Genomic DNA, 21,447 nt, shown 5'->3' with positions numbered 1-21,447 from the left:
ATGGGCCCCACGCCCTCCGAGGGCAGGCTCACATCTTGCACATTTGATCCCCACCCCGGTCTCCCATGTACAAACTGGGTATGCGTACGGTCTTCTTAGCCTTTCAAAAAGACAGGTAAAAACTCTCAGCAAACTAGAAATAGACAGTAACTTTCTTATTCTAATAAAGGATATTTATACGACACAGCTAACATTGCATGTAATAATGAGATACAGAACTCTTTCCCCCTGAGATTGGGAACAAGAAAAGCGTATCAACTATCACCACTTGTACTCAGCATTGTATTTGTGGTCCCAGCTAGTACAAAAGGGCATGAACAGGAAATAAAGATACAAAGATTGGGGAGAAAGAAAACCCATTTTTAATAGATGACGTGATTGGGTATGTATAAAATCCAAACCTGTCTATAAACTATTACAATTAAGTGAATTATCAAAATATACACAAATCGGCCGGGCGCGGTGGCTCACGCCTGTAATCCTAGCTCTGGGAGGCCGAGGTGGGTGGATCGCTCGAGGTCAGGAGTTCGAGACCAGCCTGAGCAACAGTGAGACCCCGTCTCTACTAAAAATAGAAAGAAATTATCTGGCCAACTAAAAATATATATACAAAAAAAAAAATTAGCCGGGCATGGTGGCTCATGCCTGTAGTCCCAGCTACTCGGGAGGCTAAGGCAGTAGGATCGCTTAAGCCCAGGAGTCTGAGGTTGCTGTGAGCTAGGCTGATGCCACGGCACTCACTCTAGCCCGGGCAACAAAGTGAGACTCTGTCTCAAAAAAAAATATATATATATATATATACACAAATCAACTGTTTCTATATACAAGCCACAAGTAATTAGAAAATGAAAAGTTAAGGCGTGGCAGAGTGGCTCACACCTGTAAACCCAGTACTTTGGGAGGCCAAGGCAGGAGGATTGCTTGAGGCTGGGAGTTCAAGACGAGCCTGGGCAACATAATGAGACCCCATCTCAACAAAAAATTAAAAAAAATAAACAAACATTAGCCAGGTGTGGTACATACCTGTAACCCCAGCTACTTGGGAGGCTGAGGCAGGAGGATCACTTGAGCCCCAACATTAGAGATGGCAACGAGCTATGATCACACCACTGCACTCCAGTCTAGGCAGCAGAGCAAGACCCTGTCTCTTTGAAAAAAAAAAAGAAAAGAAAATGAAAAGCTAAAACATTACCATTATAATAGCGCCCCACTAAAAACTCAAATAGCTAGCAATCTAAGGGGAGATGTGCAGACTTCAATGCTGAAAACCACAAAATATTGCTGAGAAAAGAGCATATCTTCAAGACCTTGGAGTGGGCAGAGAGGATGCAAAAGGTGGTAACTTCATAAAAGAAAGGAGAAAATATTGATAAACCGGACTTCATTCAAACTAAGAATTTGTTTATAAAAAGACATCAAGAAAGTGAAAGTGGAGGCCACAGATTGGGCGAAGATAATTACCACATCTAGTATTAGCCATGGAAGGGCTGATATCCAGAATACAAGAACAGTACCTGGTTGATCCTGCCAGGAGGAAAAGAAAATGAAAAAAAAAAAGGAACAACGACTCAATGTTTTAAACCTTGAGTACACAATAAGTGAGGACATTCAGATATCTGACAAGCATGTGAAAGGTTCTTGATACTTTTTGTCATCAGAGAAATGCAAATTGAAAAAACCACAATGAGATACCATTCTACCCCCACAAAAATGACTAAAACTAGAAAGACCATGAGGTCAAGTGTTGGCGGGAAAGTGGAAGAACTGGAACTTCTGCACTTTAATGGTGGGTGTGTAAATGGGTACAAGCAGTTGGGAAAACTAATTGGCCAGCTCTACTAAAGCTAAACATATATAAACATATACGCCCTATAAACCAGCAGTTCCGCTCTTGGGTGTATACCAAATAGAAATGATTGCCTAATGTCCGCCAAAAGACATCTACAAAAATATTTATAGTGTAAATCATAATGGCCAAAACCTGGAAATAACTCAAATGTCCAACAACGGTAGAATGGATAGTGGTATATTTATCAATGGAATACAATAAAATAAAAACTTGCTTTGCACAACATAAATGAATCACAGACATCATGAGGAGTCAAAGAAGCCAGACACAAAAAGAGTGCATACCGTATGATTCCATTCATGTGAAACTCAAAACAGGCAAAACGAACCTTTGGTGAGAGAGATTAAAATAGTAGTTACCTTTTCAGAGGGGCTGCTAAAATCTCTCTCTTGACTGAGATGGTGGGTACAGTTTGTATACACAAGTACAAACTTGAACTATACACTTAAGATTTGTACAGCTTGTACAAATTATACCTCAATATACAGGAAAGATACGTGGAAGGGGACCTTGGGTTCTCTCCATCGCTCTGCCACTCTGACACCTCACAGATGCTGACTCCCCTGCCCCTCAAGTGCTACGGAAGCGCAAGTTTTTGCATCAGACCGTCCAGGGACTTCTGTTTCTCTTAAGAAGAGTTCAGTTCTTCCCAGCCTGCCTTGCATGATTTGGTCCCTGGGGAACTCCCCTGGCCTCTCAGTCCCTAAAATGAGCCAAATTCCTTGCTTTGGAGCCTTTGCGCAGACAGCTCCTTCTACCTGGAGACTTTTCCCCAGCTAATCGCTTCTCATCCATCTAATGTCAGTTTAAACAGATGTATTTTCAGGATGCCTTCAGGGATCTTCCAAAATGGGTTACGGTCTCTGTGCAATAGACTCTGACATTCTATTCTTTTTCTTCACTGTAGTACGTCCTAATTTTGCTTGTATGTTTATGTTGTTTATCTTTGTCATGTGTGTTTGTTCTAGTTTGTCTCCCCCACCACTCCCAGGTGAGCATGGGGACCACTTTTGTCTTATTTACCTCCTTCTCTGATACCTGGCACGGTGCCTTGGCCCACAGTAGTGGCTCAGAAATTTGTTGAATAAATGAGCGGGTCATTTTGTGAATGCCTGCTGTAGATACAGCACCAGATACTGGACATACAGCACAGCGTGAGGCGAATATTGTCCAAACTCACCATCCAGAAGGGGCAAAACTAGTTTTGTGAGATGCAACAAATACTATGACTGGAAAACTGTAGAGCTGTAGGTTTCAGAGAAGGCTTCCTGGAGGAGGAGGCCCATGAGGTCATGTTTTCAAACAACTCAAAGAGTCCTATGACCAGAGGCCCTTTTGGGAGGTGGCCAAGCTTGTGAGAGCTTTCTGGACTCTTGATTTTCTTGCATTTGCCTGTAACTGTGCCAGTGCAGAAGTGGAAACAAAATTGCTCACTTTGTGAAATCACAGAAAATTTTCAAGAAGTAATCTCGTTTCTTCTCCCTCATCTGACAGGCTTTATCAAGGGGTAATGTTTAACTTTCAGAGTTTCTCCATATATTTTTAAGGCCATCTGGCTCCCTTCCAATAAGCCCAAACGCCTTGGTGATTCTTGTAAGTATTGGCTGGTGGAAAGCTCAAAGCTAACGCAATTCAGAGGTGGCTTTACATTTCATCCGCTCCCTTTGAGATCCACATGGTTATCTCACTGCATTGTGTGATCCGGACTCACCTGTTGCAGTGTAGAGTGACCATGGTTCACCACTTCACACCCTATCAACAGTGTTTCATGGCAGTGAAATAACTGTAGGTTCAAAGCCAAATTTTTTAGTTCATAAACTTAGTTTTTCCCGAAATATTTCTGGTAACTTAGCTTAAAAATGTTATTTGGTTCAGCTCAGCTTTGCCCCTAAATGGAAGGGACGAGCACTTGGCAGCTGTGGAGGTTAGGGGTAAGGTCAGGCCCAGCAGGGCCAGGCGCGAGACGGCGGGGGTTCGGGCCCTGACTTGCTCTCTCCCTGTGGAGTGAGTAGGGCGCAGACATTCCTGGCACCGCGCACCACTCACACTGCTCTCTGGCCTGGCCGGGACATCTGGGCCCCTGCATCCACACAGGCAGCCAGCCGTCTGGGGAAGGGGAGTCCGTTGTGTGTGTCCCTGCCGTCCAGCACCGGCATCCCACGGGAGCTGGGTGTCCCAGGCCTCTTGGGAGGGAGTCCAGGCTGTGACCAGTTCCCCAGGTTGTGCACGTGGCTGTCCACATCACCACCAGAAACTCAGCCAGTGGCAGCTTTATTATGTCTGTTTGCTCGCAATTGAAGATTGAATTGAGACGCCCAGACTAGCCTGTACTGAGTACCACGTGTAAAAGAATTTCCGAATGGAGCCACATGGCAGCTTCAGAGTAGGTGTGGAGGATGCTGCACTATGTGTAGAAGGAATGAAGACTCAACCCTGCAGGTCCTCCCGCGCACTGTGCTCGGAGCGGGCAGATGAGCTGCAGGGGGGCAGTCTGCGAGCTACTCCCGGGCATCAGGACCGCCGCCAAGGACAGCCGTTCTGGTGGCCACAGTGCCCTTTTTGTTAGGGCTCACAAATCCCCTCTTGTTTCAGTGACAAGGAGTTGGGATTATCACATTTTGATAACCAAAAGCAAAGTCCAAGCACACCCAGCAAAGGGGACAGAGTTCTAATTTCTTCAAGCAAATAGACCCCAGAAGATCTCTCATGCCTCTCAGCATTGGCTCCTGGTGGGTTTGTGAGTCTAAAGGGATGCTCATAAGTTGAATTGTTCAGAACTCCAAAAAGTGTTCAATCCTGAATTCTTTACAGGGCCATGGAATCAACTCTGCAAACTATCCTCTAGCGATGCTTGGGAGACGTATCTTGCCGGACCAAAGCCCAGTGATGACTGTGGTGGGCACAGTCTCCAGGTGGTCCCTAGTCCCTGCAGCAGGTCACCCTTCACACACACATACACCCACATACCTTTGCTTCACCAAGCCCCTGAGAGCCTTCTGGGAGCCCCACAGTAGCTCCTCCTGCCCGTATCTTAGGTTTTTCATTCCCATCCCCAAACTCTGTTACTCTGGACCTCGCAGACAGAGAAATCAAACTAGTACCAGGCCTCTTGTCCTAGCTCCAGAGGAAGGACTCCTGGGGTCCAGCCCACCCATCAGGGATCTCCCAGACTCCTGGACAGCTACAGACCCTCAGAACAATACAAGGTGACCTGTATTGTTCTTAGAGGTGGGGGTGAGACAAAAGCAGATGACTCTGCCTCACAAGGGCCTCTTGGCCACAGCACAGCTGTTTCCAGCCAGTGGGGGGTGGGGTGGAGATGACAACAGGACACTCAGATCGTTATGCACAAGGCAAAGGAGGGGAAAGGGGTGACTTCCTCAGGGAAGCAATCTGGAGATTGAGGGAGAAGTTTCCCTTCTGTACATAATCCTTGCTGCCCTCAGCCCCATTCCTGCTTAGGCTGTGCCACCTGGCCTGGCCTGGCCCCAGCCTGTCCACACCCCGCAGATGCAACCAGTTGCTCTGTGCCCAGAGTGTCTGAGCAGCCCTCTCCAGACCTGCTCCCAAGTCCTGTGCGCTCCGGAATGTGGCTACCCTTCCCGGGGCTCACAGCCTATCTTGCAGCTTTCACATCTTGCCCAAAGGAGACCAGTAAAGTAAAGCAGAAAAGTTACTCCGTCCAGACTCAACCCCATCGTGGAGAACATTTGGCTGTGAAAACCCCTTCCCTGAAGGCTCTTTCACACATTCCACTAAAACTAACATGTGAAAGTGCAGCCTAGAAGCCCTGGCTTTTACCGCCATGGGGCGTGCACAAGCCAACAGCAATAACTCTGGCTGCTTCAGAAAATCAGTTCCGAAATCCCTTAGGAACCCCCATAAGGGGGATGTTCTGATCCTGCAGCTTTGCTGACGTCAGGAACCTGAAGCCGTCACAAAAGCCAGCCATGGCAAATCTGCTTTTCTTCTCAGCAAGGGGAGCCATCTCCTGCCAAGGTCAAGGTGCGTCACCGTGGCACAGTTCACCAGTGCAGGACTTGTTCACTCAGGCTCTTCAGTCACTGAGGAGCTCCCGAAGCTTCCTTCTCCTTATTTGTCACAGGCAACAACCTTGGAGGCTTTCATCCCTTGCATGGGACCTGGCTCTAACTCTGCCTATACGCAGATACAGGGGCCCAGGTGGATTCAGGGAGCGACCCTGTTCCCTGGCCTTGACCTTCCTGGCCTCCTAAACAGCAACTCGAGGGTGTAGGTGTGGTGGCCCCTGAGGCACCGCCCCATCCCCGTGTGCATGCTGAGGCTCCGATTCACAGACCCATCTGCAGAGCTGGAAGACTGATGCTTCTGTCCCTGAAGACGTGAGAGCTCCAGCCGGGCCTGGCCCCCGTCTCTAGACCTGCGGGCTCCATCCTTTTTTCTTAGCATTTCAGTGCAAGGAGCTTACAATAAAGAGGTAACATGAAGTGACAAATGTCTCAAACCTACGTGGTGGGTACATGGGTATGTTTTCCCTCCTTCTCCATATATATGTGTGTTTGATGAATGAAAACAAATATTAACAATTTGAACCTATGGGGCATGAGTATAATATCTGCAGATGGACTCAAAACAGACTTGATATGTCCACAGTACAAAATGTTCTCAGGGAAGCCTGAGAGATCCAAGACAATCTGGTGCCCAGAACGCCACAGAGGCCACTAAAGGGACCCCAAGTTTGACAGTGTTCACACTGAACTCAGGACTGCGTGTATGGCTGAGTGAGTCTCCAGGACCTCGTGGCCCTGAATTGAAGCCTACAGAAGGGGCCCAAATGGTGTGGGCACAAGCAGTTCCCAGCACGTTACTCTGGGACCATGAGGTTTGGAGTGCAGTGAGCAGCAGTGGTTAGGCAGGTGGGTTGGAGCCTGCCACATGGGGAAAGGGCCACTTTGAAGTCCCATCTTGTATTTACCAAGTGCCTCCGGGTGTGGTCACTGGAGGATTCTGTGGCCCATAGCAAGAGCTAGGAGGGCCTCTGAATAAGAGATGGGCTTGTTCTGAGACTGTAGGAGTCACAATAGGCCCACTCAAAAGCCTCATTATCCCTGGCCCCTTTTCCAGCCTACCATAGGCAAGATGATACCAGCACCCGGGGACACTTCCACCAAGCCAGCTGTCCTCCTCTACTTCATGTCCTTTCTTCTATAGCTTGAGATCCACAGCCGATGATACCAGTGACACTCTTGCCCCTCTCTTACTGTATGCTGATGAATCCTTTTTTTTTTTGAGACAGGACCTTGCTCTGTTGCCAAGGTTAGAGTGCAGTGGTATCATCATAGCTCCCTGCAACCCCAAACTCCTGGGCTCAAGCAATCCTGAGTAGCTGGGACTACAGATGCACACCACCACACCCAGCTAGTTTTTATATGTTTTGTAGAGATGGGATCTTGCTATGTTGCCCAGGCTGGTCTCAACTCCTGACCTCAAAGGGTCCTCTCACCTTGGAGTGAGCCCAAGGTGTGAGCCACTGTGCCCCGCCCCCTGATGAATCTTGGCTCCACCTTCTTCACTTTTATCTGGAAGCTGCAGGGGCAAGTCACTTAATAGGAAGGAGAGATCTACTCTGACTTGATGGTTATCAACCTGCAATGAATCCTCAGTACTACTGGGAAATTTTACCACATTTCTCCTGCCCACTCACCTTTTTGCTTTCAGACCTTTCCTACTCTCCTCATACTTCCGTCCCCAAGCTCCCCTCACTCTTTGCTGCAGTGTGAGGTAAACCTACCATCAAGCATTTTAGGTCCCCTCCCTCCAGCCTTTTGAGAACCTCACAAGATGAACCAGATCATCTCTCTCCTGCATCCTCGGTCTCTTTCTTCTTTTTTTTTTTTTAGAGACGGGGTCTCATTCTGTCACCCAGGCAGGCAGGTCTTGAACTCCTGGGCTCGAGTGATCCTCCTGCTTTGGCCTCCCAGAGGGCTAGGATTACAGGCGTGAGCCACCAAGCCCGGCCACTTTAACATTTCTAAATGTGGCCTTAACTATATTCACATTGTTATGCAACCATCACTAGAACCTTTTTGTCTTCCCCAAGTGAAACTGTACCCAGTAAACACTAATTATCTATTCTTCCCTTCTTCTAGTCCCTGGCAACTACCATTCTACTTTCTGTCTCTATAGTTTTGACTGTTCTGGGTACCTTAGGTAAGTGGAATCATAGAACATTTGTCTTTTTGACTGGCTTTTTTCATTTGGCATAATGTCTTCAAGGCTCATTCATTTGTAGCACGTTTCAGAATTTCCTTCCTGTTTAAGGCTGAACAATATTCCATTGTATGGACATACAACATTTTGTTTACCCGTTCATCTGTGGATGGACATCAGTGGCTTCCACCTTTTGACTATTACAAATAATGCACCTATGAACAGGGGTGTACAAATCCACTCTTGCCTGTCCTCCCCAGTCCTTACTCACATTGCAGCCACAGTAATCCCTTTAAAGCCACAAGTATGGTCAAATCACCTCTTGCTTAAAATATAGTTTTGCAATACTCTCAGGTAAGATCTAACTTCTCACCACCCTGATTAGTCGAAAACGAGACAGTTGAAAATACCTGCTGTTTCTTTCGCTGTCATTTCTTTTCCTTCCTTCTCCAGTTTTGTTTTCTTTTCCTTTTCCTCTTTGGGACCTCAGCCCTCGGCTCCTGCTCTTTTCCTGGGGGAAGAATTCCCTGGTCATCCTCCTTCACTAGGTCAGGGGATTCGCTCCCTCCCTCTAACACTTTCCCCTCCTACCACTTGTCACAATTGGCACGATAGTATCACGCATTTGTGACAACTGTATTGTGTTTCAACCACTGGAAAATAAACCTATGAGGGCAAGAGCACTATCTGTAGCTACAGCGCCTGTCAGGGCCTCGCATCTATAAGCGCTCAATATTTCAGCACCCAATTTCAATAAGAAATCCATGAGGACGCAGCCGACCTCTCCCGCCTGGAAGCCAAGTCCTAGTGGAGGCTCTGAGTGCCCCTGCAAGGCTCTGGCTGCCAGTCGTCAACCCCCGCCCTAGCCATCTCGCGTGGAGGTCCCCGGTCCCCAGGGGAAAGGCCCTAGGGGCGCCCCCGCCCAGCTTCTGCGAGGGGAGGGTCCACTCAGACCACGGGATCCGCGGCCACCCGGCGTCCGCCCGGGGCGGGGGCGGGACCGGCCCCCGATACGTCACTTCCGGTGTACACAGCCGGTCCAGGGCGGTGCGCTGGCGGCCGGGGCGCATCGCAGGTGAGGAGCGGGCGCGGGCGGGCGCGGGCGGGCGCGGGCGGAGGTGGGCGGGGGGCCGCGGCCGAGGTTGGCGGCGGGACGAGCCCGCGCGGCGCCGCTCGGCCCGGGGCCGCCGGGTGCGGGGCTGCGGGCTCCCGCCCCTTGCCGCCCGCTGTGGAGGACGCCGGGCTCCGCGGGCGCTGGCCGGGCGGACGGAAGCCCGGAGGGGCCTTGTGGCGCGTGCCCGGGACGGGGGGCGCGGCGCGGACCCCGCGGGTTCGGGACAACAGGGGCGGGTCGGAACCGGTCGGGCGGGGGCGGGGGCGCTCCCTCGGACCGCCGGGCCCGAGAGGTCGGGCTGGCGCCGGGACCCGCTCCCGGAAGCCCGCGGGGGGACGGCGGCCCGGGGGCGGTTGGCGGCCGGGGTCCGCCGGGGCTGGCGGGGAGGCGGCCCTCGCGCCGCCCGGCGGCTGCACGCACCTTCTCCGCGGTGCCCGGCTGCCGGGGAACGCGGTTCCAGCCCTGCCGAGGCCGCTGGCGCAGTGGGGCCGAGGGAGGGCCCGCGGGGACCCGGGGAGGGCCGGGCCGGGGGTGAGGAACCCACGCCCGTCGGGCGAGCACAGGGTCAGGTGTGTGTCTTTCTGCTCCGCGCGGCGCGAGGAACGAAGCATGCCTGGTTGGCATGATAAGAATTTTGTTTATACTTTTTACAAAATTTGGCAGATAAAGACTCCGTCTGGGGGCCCCCCCTATTGAAATTAGCCCCTGATCCCCATTGTAAAAGCAGTTCTTTCTCCTCTCCTTGTAAAACAGTGAAGACAGCACAGTAAGTATAAGCAAGAAAATGACAGTCGTCTGCCAGTTTACCACTCGGTGACAACCACTGCGAACATTTTGGTGATAATAAATGCAGATATATATTGTCACTTTTATGGACTTTATAATTGAACCAAGCTCAGCTGATGAACATTTAGATTGGTTCCAGTTTGTCACAAGAGAAACAATTCTACCAAGAAGATTCGTCTGGTTTATTTTCTTAGGATAAATTTACAAATGGGGTCAAAGATAACATTCATTTTTAAAAATACATAGTATTTTTTTTCTTTGTTGACATGTCTGGAAAATTTTTCTGTGTCCCAGTGTTATAAAAAAATTCCATCCATGTTTGCTTCTCATCATTTTGTGGTTTTATTTTTTTACTTTTAGGTATTTAATCTACTTAAAATTTATTTTTGGTTTAAGATATGAAATATTTTCCAAATGGCTAATCATTGTTCCAATTTATTGAATATGCTATAACTTTATTATTTTATCATATTTTCGACCTAAAGTTCTAAGTATGTGTTGTAAGGGCTACTTACAAATTTCATATTTAGATTTTGTGTATGTTTTAGGTGTTTTCAAGTTTCTTGAAAATATCACAGTATTTTCTTTTCACAGTATTTTCACAATATCCTCTGGTTTTTCTCAAAAATCCTTTTCCTTTATAAGTCCAGGGAATATTTCATATTTGAGGTGGTTTTCTTTTTATCTTTTAAAGCAAAAAATATGGTTTATTGCTGCCTCATTTGCCTTCTTGCTGACAAGATAACAAACTCCATATGAAGAGTTCAGGTTTGTTGTGGCAACTTTTCAGTCTGGCATTTGAGATTCTAATCTTCCTCTATTTTTGCACACAAATACGTAGGTTAGCATTGGAGACCAAGATAGAAAAGCTCTCAGATTCCCTTGGCAAGCCTAGATTTTTCAATCTAAAATTATCTCTGGATTTTTGGAAGACACCATGTTTTAAGCATCTTTTTTTTTTTTTAAGAACATGTTGCACATGATTCTTTGAAAATTTTACTAAATGTTTATTTTGTTGAAAACCTGAGGCCTAATACACCAGGAGCTATGTGTGAAGTGGGTCTTCCAAATCCATAGGAAAATAATTGTATCTGAGAGCTAGCAGTCTGGGGCACCATGGGTTGGGTGTCTACTCTCTCCTTTTCCTTCCTGTGACTTTGTCAGTAGTGAAAAATGACTACATTCCTACGTGGACGAGAATGTTGGTTTGAATAAGGAATTGATTTGTTTCGGAATTATTGAAACCAGGTTGCCATTTTCTCTTAGTATACGTTCACAGAGAACCTGAAAGTTGTCAGGGGTTGTGTTCAAATGTCTTACCTCTACTGACACTTTCCTCTTAAGGGTCCTAATTGGTAGATGCAGTGGCCATTGCAAATTTCCCTTGACTTCAAGTGTACATATTTGCTATGGTGAGCTATTCTTTCTTACCTGCATGAATCTCCTTAGCTGGCCTTGATTTGGAGCTATTGTGGTCATTTTATTAAATTTGTGACTATACTTTCCATTTGTCACTGCTGTTCTTCCTACATCTGCCTGGGGGCATTTTCTGAAGCCTAGCTTCATGCCTCTTACCCTTTCCCCCAAAACATGCTCCTTCCCACTCCAGTATGTGAGTTCTAGGTAGAGAACCACCTCACTCCCTCACCTCTGCCTTCACTTAGTTACCCCAACTCAGACTTCTGCAAGTCATTTCTTTACCTCCCTCTGACTGACCCCTGGACGTGTTCCTGAGGCCCTACTTTCTCCAGGTGATGAAACCCTTCCTCACTTCTCAAGGTGGCCTGTCCTTCATGATTTTTAAGGTTCTCTCCAGCTGATATATCTCATCTTTTTTCTTGATTTGGATTGTATTTGCCATTTGCTTTCCATCCCTACACATTGATTTAGACTTTGTACCTTTTTATTAAAGGGACTTCAGACTTAATCTGGTCCAACTCTCGATGAGAAAGAGGAGACCCAGTGAATTTAGTCATGAATTTAGCTCACATGTATGGTGTCCTTACAGTACAGGTCAGAATACAGAGCTGCTGAATGGCGCCGCCTGGGAAGAAAGGCAAGTAAGCACCATATAAGCAATTGCCATAAAGTATCGTAAGTGCCTAGGAGGGGAGACACCAAATGAGCTCTGCCAGGTTTCCGGGATCTTGCCTGTCTTGTTGACTGCTTTGGGCTCCAGGGCCTGGAACACAGTGTTCCAGAAATGATTTAAGTATTTGTTGAATGAATGAATGATCGTCTGAAAATGAAATCTGAATAAATGATACACAAATCAGCTATCTATAGAAAAGATATAAGTGAAGAGATGTTTTGTAAATGAAGAATTTCAGGGAAAACTTTAAATTTAACCAAACTGACCCAGCTGTAACCCCAGGAAGGCATGATTGGAATGTGTTTGTAGCCAGAAAACTTGAATTTAATTTTGTATCCTCAGAGGAAAGACTAGTGTTTCTAGGAGAGGATCAGGATGATGTCTATGGAAATTGGGGTGGCAGGTCCAAGAGAGGAATTTGGTGTGTCTGTAGCACCATCTGGGGCCCCTGACCAGGGGAGCTGTGTGCAGTTCTCCAAAGGCTTGTGTACCACCAAACGGATGGGTATGTCCCTACTGACACCTCTAGCTGTGAGGGTCTTTCCCTTTCTCAGCTTCCCTCCTCCGAATACCCTCTGATTAGAACATGGCTTTACATGGAGATTTATTTGCCAAGGAGAGAATCCATGTGGTTGAAAGCTCTGCATCTAGACTGCTTGGGTCAGATCCTGGTCTTGGGATGCTGGCTAATATTTTGGTTTTTCTATATGTAGAATGGGGATAACAGTAGCACCTTTCTCTTAGTGTTGCAGTGAGGGCTCTGAGCACGCCACCTGGGACGTGGTACATGTTTAACGAGTGTTAGCTCTCACTGGTGTTTATAAACAAGTAACTGGTCTTCTGGTTAATACGTCGGTCATCTTTGAGCTTAAATAGCCTGAATCATTCCCCTTGAACCTGTCTGCTCCTGAGTGAACTGACAAAGCTGATAACCAGACGGTGGGAAATTATGACAGATAAGCTCTTCCCAAACTGCTCATCCAGGGAATTGAGTGTGCAGTTCTCAGGGAAGCCTTCCTGGAGCTGAGTCTTGAGGTGAGTCCTGTGGGGAAAAGTTAGAGTCCAGCACCACAGCAAGGAGAGGGGACTGTTAGGCTGGGCATGTACAAAGGTGCAGAGGTGGGCAAGCTTGAGGTATTTGAGCTGCAGGAGAATTATAGTAAAGGGAAGTGAGATTGGAAAGGAAAGTGGGACCATGGGCACTAACAACACTTCAGGTACTATGCTAACCCTTTACACCCACTGTGCCAACCAAGGTTGGTGCTAAATGCTTTTTGTGTATATTGCTTCATTTAATCCTCACAACAACCCTATGATGTAGGTACTTGTCACAGAAGTGATATGTTCAATGTCCACCTAGTACGTCTTTCTGCCTCTTGATTCAGCCTGCACACTGCTGCAAAGATAACCCTGGAAATCTTTTGTACCTTTAAAAGCTTTTTTTGTTTTTTGAGACAGAGTCTAGTTCCGTTGCCCAGGCTAGAGTGCAGTGGCACTAAAGTAGCTCACTGTAGCCTCGACCTCCTGGGCTCAAGCGACTCTCCCACTTTAGCCTCCTGAGTAGCTGGGACTACAGGCCTGTGCCACCACACCTGGCTAATTTTTTAAATTGTTTTTTTAGAGACGGGGTCTCACTGTGTTGCCCAAGCTGGTCTCAAACTCCTGGCCTCAAGCAGTCCTCCCCCCTCAGCCTCCCATAGTACTGAACCACCACACAGAACACCTTTAAAAGCTTTTTGTGATCCTGTTTCCTGATGAAGTCCAGGCCCACAAAGATCCTCTGACTTTGTGAGATCATCGTGGTTTAAAATGTAAAAATGTGTACGTCTTAGAATTTAATAAAAACAGCATAGGTGAAGATGTGATTCTCTAACCCAGAGAAATATTCAGTGAAAGAAGTAAAGTGTAGGACGATGTGTACATGTGCCTAATTGTGTTTAAAATGTATATATATATATATATAGATACACATGAAATAGGTTTATAAGTGCAGAAGAAATTTCTGTAAGGATAGTAAAGGAATAGTGGTTGCCTATGGGATGAGGCTGCAGAAAACCAGGCTGTTTGACTGACTTAGCTTTTTCTTCCATACCATTTTGTATGGTATGAATTTTCTCCACTGTGTATATGTATTATGTTTTCAATTTAACACTTAATGAATTTTAAAATAAATGTGGTGTACATGGCAGTCATGCAGAGAGCGAACATAGCATAGAGGTTAAGAGCAAGGACTGTCTAAACTGCTTGAGTTCAAGTTTACCTCATCTGAACATGGGGGAGGTAATACCTACCTCTGGGGTTATAGTAGGGCCCTAATGAGTTAATGTTTGTAAAGTCCTTAGAAAATTCCTGTGTTTTTTGTTGTCCATGTTGCTGTGCCCCTGCACTGTGCACTACAGTAAATTTGAAGATGTGTCCAGCCTGTCTCTGGTGCTTGCTATTTATGTGGGAAGGGAAGGCATACTAAGCTAACAAGGGCAGAGGCTGCAGAGGCTCAGGAAAGGCTCCATGGGAACTGAAGTGGGTCAAGGTGGTTTCATTGAAACAATGGGCATTAAATATGGGTGACTTCTAGGAAAAATTAGATGAGCATAAAGGGACTTGTTCCAAGGGGGTGTGTCCTGACAGCGTGAGACAGAGAACTCAGAAACAGGAAAGAGCTTTCAGAGGGCCTGAAATTGGGCAGTGTCATGTGATGGCATGTCCTTATATGGCAGAGTTTTCCTTAGCATGTATGAGATAATAATATATTTATAAATGATGGCATCTTAGACTCAATGAAATGTGGTGGCTTTACCTTGATCTTTGAAATGACTGTGAGGTGTTCCTGTGTAATTTATTTAATAAACCCCTTTATGCAGGACATGTGGATTCCTTCCATGTTGGTGCTTGTAGACAGTGCTACCCGTGAGTGTTCTTGACATAGGCCTCTGCATTTACTGTGAGTCTGTTTCTAGGATTCATTCTAGATACAGTATTAGTTTTTTTGTTTGTTTTTTTTTTTAGCCATTTTGACTATGTTCCTTGTGTTTGGGTCACTGTCAGGTAAGTGCTTTTTCAAATTGGCAGTTGCAAAGAATTATAGTGGAAAGGTTTTTTTTTTTTTTTTTCTTTTTTCTTTTTTGAGATGTGGGTCTCACTACATTGCCCAGGCTGGTCTTAAACTCCAGGGCTCAAGCAGTCCTTCTGCTTCAGCCTCCTGAGTAGCTGGGATTACAAGCATGTTCCACTGTGCCTGGTATAAGGATAAGATTTTTGAATGTGGAATTAGAGCTACCTACTACCTGAAAAAAAATCTAATTTTCTTATTAAAAATGATTTGGGCATTAGGTACTTGTGAGATGGTAATTATGGCCTGGGAACCTGGGAATACCTGAGTCTTCCCGGACCCACCCCCAGGCCCAAAAGTGGGTGTATGCACGTGGGAACAGAAGCAGAGGAAAGCTGGCTTGGCTCCCAGACTTGAGTGCCTAGGCAGGGAGAGGCAAAAGTGGATCCTCTTACCGGCTCACAAGGACCTATGCTGCCCTTGGATCTCAAGTGGGGAAAGAATGTACTACATCCTTGTGCTTAAGTAACTTTGTCATGTACTTGGTAATTCAAGGTGATCCCCCTCCTCAGCTGTGTCCATTCTGTTCTTCCTTCTGGCTTGGGGTAAAAGGGAAGGGAATGGTGGGCAGGGAAATGGGAGGAGCCATGACCTCCTTCCTCTTAAGTACGCAGGGCATCACTTCTTTTAGTTTGTTGCTTGGACTTTGGAAGTTGGGGCCAGAGCTGCAGACAGGTAAGTGATATTTCTGAAGGTTGTTAAAACTATGCAGTATTTTGAGGGCTGGAGGGGGTGTTTGTTTTTGACTAGTAGTAGACCAGAATGAGGAATTGCAGTCTAAGATAAAATGCTACCCTCTGACTAGTCCGTGGCCTCTTTTAGAGCAGTAGCTTCCATTAATTGAGGCTCAAGCTGTGCTTTATGGATTTAATCCTCGCCACAGTACTGAAGAAACTGAGGCAGAAGAGTTCAGGTGCCTTGCTTAAGGTCACGGAGTCAGTAAGTACCATTCATTCAGCTGGTATTTACTAAGAGCAGACATTCACATCTAGGTCAGTCTGATTCTCTTACCCTTACCAATGACTACTTTGGCAGTGCCTGGTTTCCATATTTCTTTGAGAGCTTGTTTGGAGGTTCTAGCAGGGGAGCGCAGCTACTCGTATACCCTTGACCGAAGAACGGTCCTCCTCTATCGGGGAAGGTCGTCCTCTTCGACCGAGCGCGCAGCTTCGGGAGGGACGCACATTCCATATTTCTTTGTATTGGAGCATCTTACATAAAAGGTAAGGCTTTTTTTCCCTATTAGACCGTAAGCTCCTTGAAAGCAGGTATTGTGTCTGTCTCTTCACTGTATCTTCAGTGCCTGGAGCAGTGCAGTGCACATAGTAGGACCTCAGTGAATGTTTGGGTATGTGAAGGCTCATGGCATAGGTAAGTGGCGGAGCTTGAAGCCAGCCTGGAGGTGAAGTGCTGCAGGCCTGCTCCTGGGGCTGCCTTCCCTGCCCAGGGGTGGGTGGTGAGGAGGCACCTAGAATTTCCTCATTTCTCAGTGTTTAACCTGCTGAAACATTTATGCGGCATAATGTGTTCTCTAGCTGTGACTCTGACTTGCTGGTCTGTTTGAGGGATGAGAGGGCTTGCTGGGTGCACAAAATTGGAGTCAGTACTATACCCAGCTTAGAGGAGAGAGCTACTACAATTATCTAATGATGAAATTTTTTATGGGTACCGTACATTTCAGAAATGGTATTGAATCTGAAGTTTATCTAAAATTTATATCATCCCTCTCCATAAAAAGAAAAATAATTTCTAAATTATAGTTTGATTTACCTTATTTATTTATTTATTTATTTATTTATTTATTTATTTATTTAGACAGAGTCTCACTCTGTTGCCCGGGCTAGAGTGTCGTGGCATCAGCCTAGCTCACAGCAACCTCAAACTCCTGGGCTCAAGCAATCCTTCTGCCTCAGCCTCCCAAGTAGCTGGGACTACAGACATGCACCACCATGCCCGGCTAATTTTTTCTATATATTTTTAGTTGTCCAGATAATTTCTTTCTATTTTTTTGGTAGAGGTAGCCCGGCTAATTTTTTCTATATATTTTTAGTTGTCCAGATAATTTCTTTCTATTTTTTTGGTAGAGACAGGGTCTCGCTCTTGCTCAGGCTAGTCTCAAATTCCTGAGCTCAAACGATCCACCTGCCTCGGCCTTCCAGAGCACTAGGATTACAGGCGTGAGCCACCGCGCCCGGCCTGATTTACCTATTTGTATAGAAGCTTCTGGACAAATACTTGTTTTTCACCATTCAAGATTAATTTTGGATAGGTTCCATAGTGCAAAATTTTAAGCATAAGTAGCAGTATAGAATTTTAAATTTTCTTAAATAACTTTCTAATGGTTACAATTAGTTTTCACTAGGTCAACTTTCACAAGTCTGAAAACCTTTTTTGAGTAATTGTTTTTTTTTCCATACTACACCACCTATAACAAAAATAAAACTGCTGGTTTTTAATATTTATAGATTGTTGAATTTTTTTTTCAACAAAATGGGTTTGAAGAAATTACATCAGGGTTTTGTGATTTTTAAAAAATGATTTATTTAAAAGTAAGTTATTCGCATTCCCAGATTTACACTTGAGTTTTCATTAGCAGCACAATTTGTTGTCACAAATGTTTTTGTAGTACTTGGGTACCTTTGTTGGGAAAATTTTTCATGGTCCAGGACTATTTTATTTTATTTTATTTATTTATTTTTTTAGAGACGGGGTCTCGCTCTTGCTCAGGCTGGTCTTGCACTCCTGAGCTCAAGTGATCCTCCCACCTTGGCCTCCCAGAGCACTGGGATTACAGGCGTGAGCCACTGTGCCTGGCAGGACCATTTTAGTTTATGCATAAAACCTTCGTTTTACCTGAACAAATTTTTTTAGAAGTTTAAGAGCCAACTTTGTTCATCCTTTGGTGATGTGTGGTAGTTTGTGTGTGATTGTAGACAAAACTTTTCTTGGCAAGGATTTGCTTTTTTTCCTCTTTTTGAAAGTTTAAGTTAACAAAGATTTTTTTGGCTCAGTGTTCCTCCAGTAAAATTCTTTCAAAAGTTCTAATACTAGTTTTGTTTTGTTTTGTTTTGTTTCAGCAGCAGCAGGTTTTGAGAGTTAGCCTTTTGACTTCATAAAAGGACTAAAGCACCCATCTTTAGTTTATTTATTTATGATTTTCTAGTCAGGCAGATGAGTGAGGTCTGTCCTCAACAGGACGAAGAGATATGGGATTTTTTTTTCATTAAATGTTCACTAATTTTCTTTGTATGAAATTGACTATGTGGTGATTACCATTCATTTCATTTACTTTTCTACTGATTAATGTGGTGACTATTTTAAAAATAAGCTAGGCTTTATTCTTAGTTTCTTCCCATTCTTCCTCCACCAAAAAAAAAAAAACCCTCTTCAGTTTAAATGAAATTAAGCCTGTCTTTCATCTATGTGACTATTTAACACAGTTGGCCTATTTTTTTTTTAAACTTGTGTTATTTTGAAAGTGAATTTCAGCTCTGTTGACCTTGTGGTTAGAAAAGTTTTTCTTCTGCTTAAATGAAATTATCAGTTGTTTGTAGATTACCAAATATAAAAGCTGTTCAGTACCGCAAATGATAACTTGCTCTGGTTTTGTAGAGGAATGCTATAGTTTGTGGTGCTAAGTTGTTACAGAGCAAATGTCAGCACCGGAGGCAGTACAGGATCGCCGTGTGGAGGCAGGTTGTTCTCCCACGAGCCCGGTAGCTCCCTGAGAGCAGGTGCTTGTCTGTCTGATTTTCCACTGCATCCCGGGTGCCGGGAGGTCAGGCGCAACTCACTGGGTCTACCCACGTGGGTCGGGGATGGATTTAGAAGCATCTATATTTTAACTATGATGGAATCTAGCACTGATTGGAATTTTTATTTTGTACTTTTTTTCCTATCTACCTGAATTTTCATAGCTCAGTGTAGGATAACTTGGACTTTGGGTTTTGTCAACCAATCAATTATATAGTGGCTCTTCGTTTTGTTTCTAGTAGCCACTTCTTGACTAGAAAAATAGTTTAATCTTGGCCTCCTTAAAACTTTTTCATTGAGGTTTTTTTTTTTTTTTTTTGAGACAGAATCTGACTCTGTTGCCCAGACTGGAGTGCCGTGGCATCAGCCTAGCTCACAGCAACCTCAAACTCCTGGACTCAAGCGATCCTCCTATCTCAGCCTCCCGAGTAGCTGGGACTACAGGCATGAGCCACCATGCCCGGCCTTCATTGATAGTTTTTCTCTGATGTAGCTTTAACATTTCAGGACTTTTTACATGAATCTTCAAATCAAGATACTTTTGTATGAATCCCTTGGAAGCCATTTCTGTATACTAGGCTACGTCCAGTTTTCCTTTTGGAGTGGTTTCCCAGACACAGAAATAGTCTGGGCTTGGTGTGCCCAGAAGTGTTGCTTCCTTTCCCCTGGCCTTGGCTCTCAGTGCCTGCCTTTCCGTTTTGATGTTTTAATGATACCCTCCCTACTCAGGGATTTGTGTAAAGGAAGCAAGGCAGTGATTACTTTTGTTTCTGCTTTGTGAACTTCCTCCCCCACTTCCTATTTTTACCACAGTTGCACAGGAAATGAGGCGGCTCCTGGCTGGCTGCTGCTAAGCACTGATTTTAGGTGGCAGAGGACAAGGCCTTAGGGTCTGAGCCATTTAAAACATTTTCCACCTTTGTCTTTTTACTACCTTTTCCTCTAAGAGTCATAGGAAAACAATTTTGTGATTGGGTTGAGATGATGTCATATCCTCCTCAGCCTTGGGGGTGGGGTAGGGGTTGCAGCTCAGCTGGAGGGCAGCATTTTTATGAAGTAGGTGAGGGCTTTTTCTGAGCTGTAACTGTAGGGGTGGGATGTCCTGGCCCTGTGGCCCAGCTGCCGTCCTGGGTGAACAGCTTGGCAGGAGCAAAGATTAGGTTGACGGTGTGGGACCTGTTGCAGGTAAGGCTGGGAAGGTGGATTCTGGTTACTTTCTAGATTCTGGCCTTGACTGACAGCTTGGAGTGGTCTGGAGAGCCCAGTCTGTTCTCTCAAATCTTTAACCAGGGCCTCAGCCTCTGTGGCACTCACTTTCCTCAGAACTCACGGCATTTGTTTTTTAAACATCTTATTTAGCATTTACCCATCTCTTTTTCAGTGACCTGTTACTCTGTTTGGACCTGTTATAGCTTAATTTATAGGGGAAGTTTGTATTAACTCTCCAGAAAGAGGTAGCTTTTTATACATTAGGTAACTTGAATGTGGCAGTGTTGACATTTTAGGGTGGGTAATTCTTTGTTATAGGGGCTGTCCTGTGCATTATAGGATGTTTAGCAGCATTTCTGGACTCTGCTCACCAGATGCCACTAGCACTTACCCAGTCCTGACAACCAAAGTGTCTCCAGACATTGCCAAATGTCGGGCGTGGGGGGGTGGGTAGGGTGCAAAGTCGTCCTCTTCCCCACTTGTTGAAAACCACTGTGTTAAAGGATTGACTGCTGGATTAAAATTTTGTAAAATGGAATAAAGTAGAATGTTTGGTTCCCTGGGATTGGAGACATTTGTCTCTGTTTCAGTGTCTGACATTCTCACACGTTCTTAGTTCACTGCTTAGATCATGCTGTGCCCTTTCAGCCAATGTTCAGGTGCATCCTCTGTGCTTTCACTGAAAGAGACAGGGCCTGAGCATCTGGCAGCCTGGCTTCTGGTCCTCATAGACAGCATTTCTCTCAGCTTCTGTGCCTTGATCTTGCATGCTCTGGAAGGCTAGTATCTTGGAAGCTGGACAGTGAAGGTATAAAGGAGGGAACGAGAGGTTCAGGGTGTAACCGTAATTATAGCTAACACTTACGGAGCAGTTGCTGCAGAACAGACACTGTGGTGAACAAAGATAGGCAGGACTGAAAGCACAGGGTAGAAAGGTGAGGGAACAGGACAGGGACCATCTAGGGTAATACCTTAGGTTTTAGGCTAAGGGTTGGCAATGCCTTAAACTAAGCAAGGCAATACATACAGCAGGGGGACCGGGAATAGAAGGGTGGTGACAAGGTAAACTTTGAAGAGCCTGAGGAGATGTCTCATGGGTCTAGTCTGAGGAGAGCGGACTGGAGAGCTGAATTTGGGAATCATCAGCAATGGGTATGGAGTGTGACCTCCTAAAGAGAGATCACTTTACTTTTCATTGTTTCGATTCAACTTTCTGTCAATTCCAGGAAGCCTAGAGCTTTAAACTGTCTCCTAAGAGTGCTAAACTGAATGTCATGTTCTCGATATTTGACGGGTGGAGTAGTGCCGTGATGGAGAGCTCAGCCTCTGGCAGCAGACTGCCAGGC

At 45.6% G+C, this 21,447-nt stretch overlaps 1 protein-coding gene across 3 annotated transcripts in view; it reads left to right on the top strand.

The window, feature by feature from the left end:
- The first annotated feature begins 9,027 nt into the window (after window positions 1-9,027).
- Window positions 9,028-21,447, top strand: part of GARRE1 (granule associated Rac and RHOG effector 1) — a 66,340-nt gene continuing 53,920 nt past the window's right edge. The window contains exon 1 of one of the 3 annotated variants that reach the window (XM_045532412.1): window positions 9,028-9,113. The gene's annotated coding sequence lies outside the window, so the exon portion shown is untranslated. Of the gene's footprint in view, window positions 9,114-19,312; window positions 20,078-21,447 lie in introns of those variants that run through there. The other 2 variants (XM_045532411.1, XM_045532413.1) reach the window with 2 other exon arrangements.

Source organism: Lemur catta, chromosome 19 (genome assembly GCF_020740605.2).
Source record: "Lemur catta isolate mLemCat1 chromosome 19, mLemCat1.pri, whole genome shotgun sequence".
NCBI classification, from domain to species: domain Eukaryota; kingdom Metazoa; phylum Chordata; class Mammalia; order Primates; family Lemuridae; genus Lemur; species Lemur catta.
This window is presented reverse-complemented; position numbering and strand designations above follow the sequence as displayed.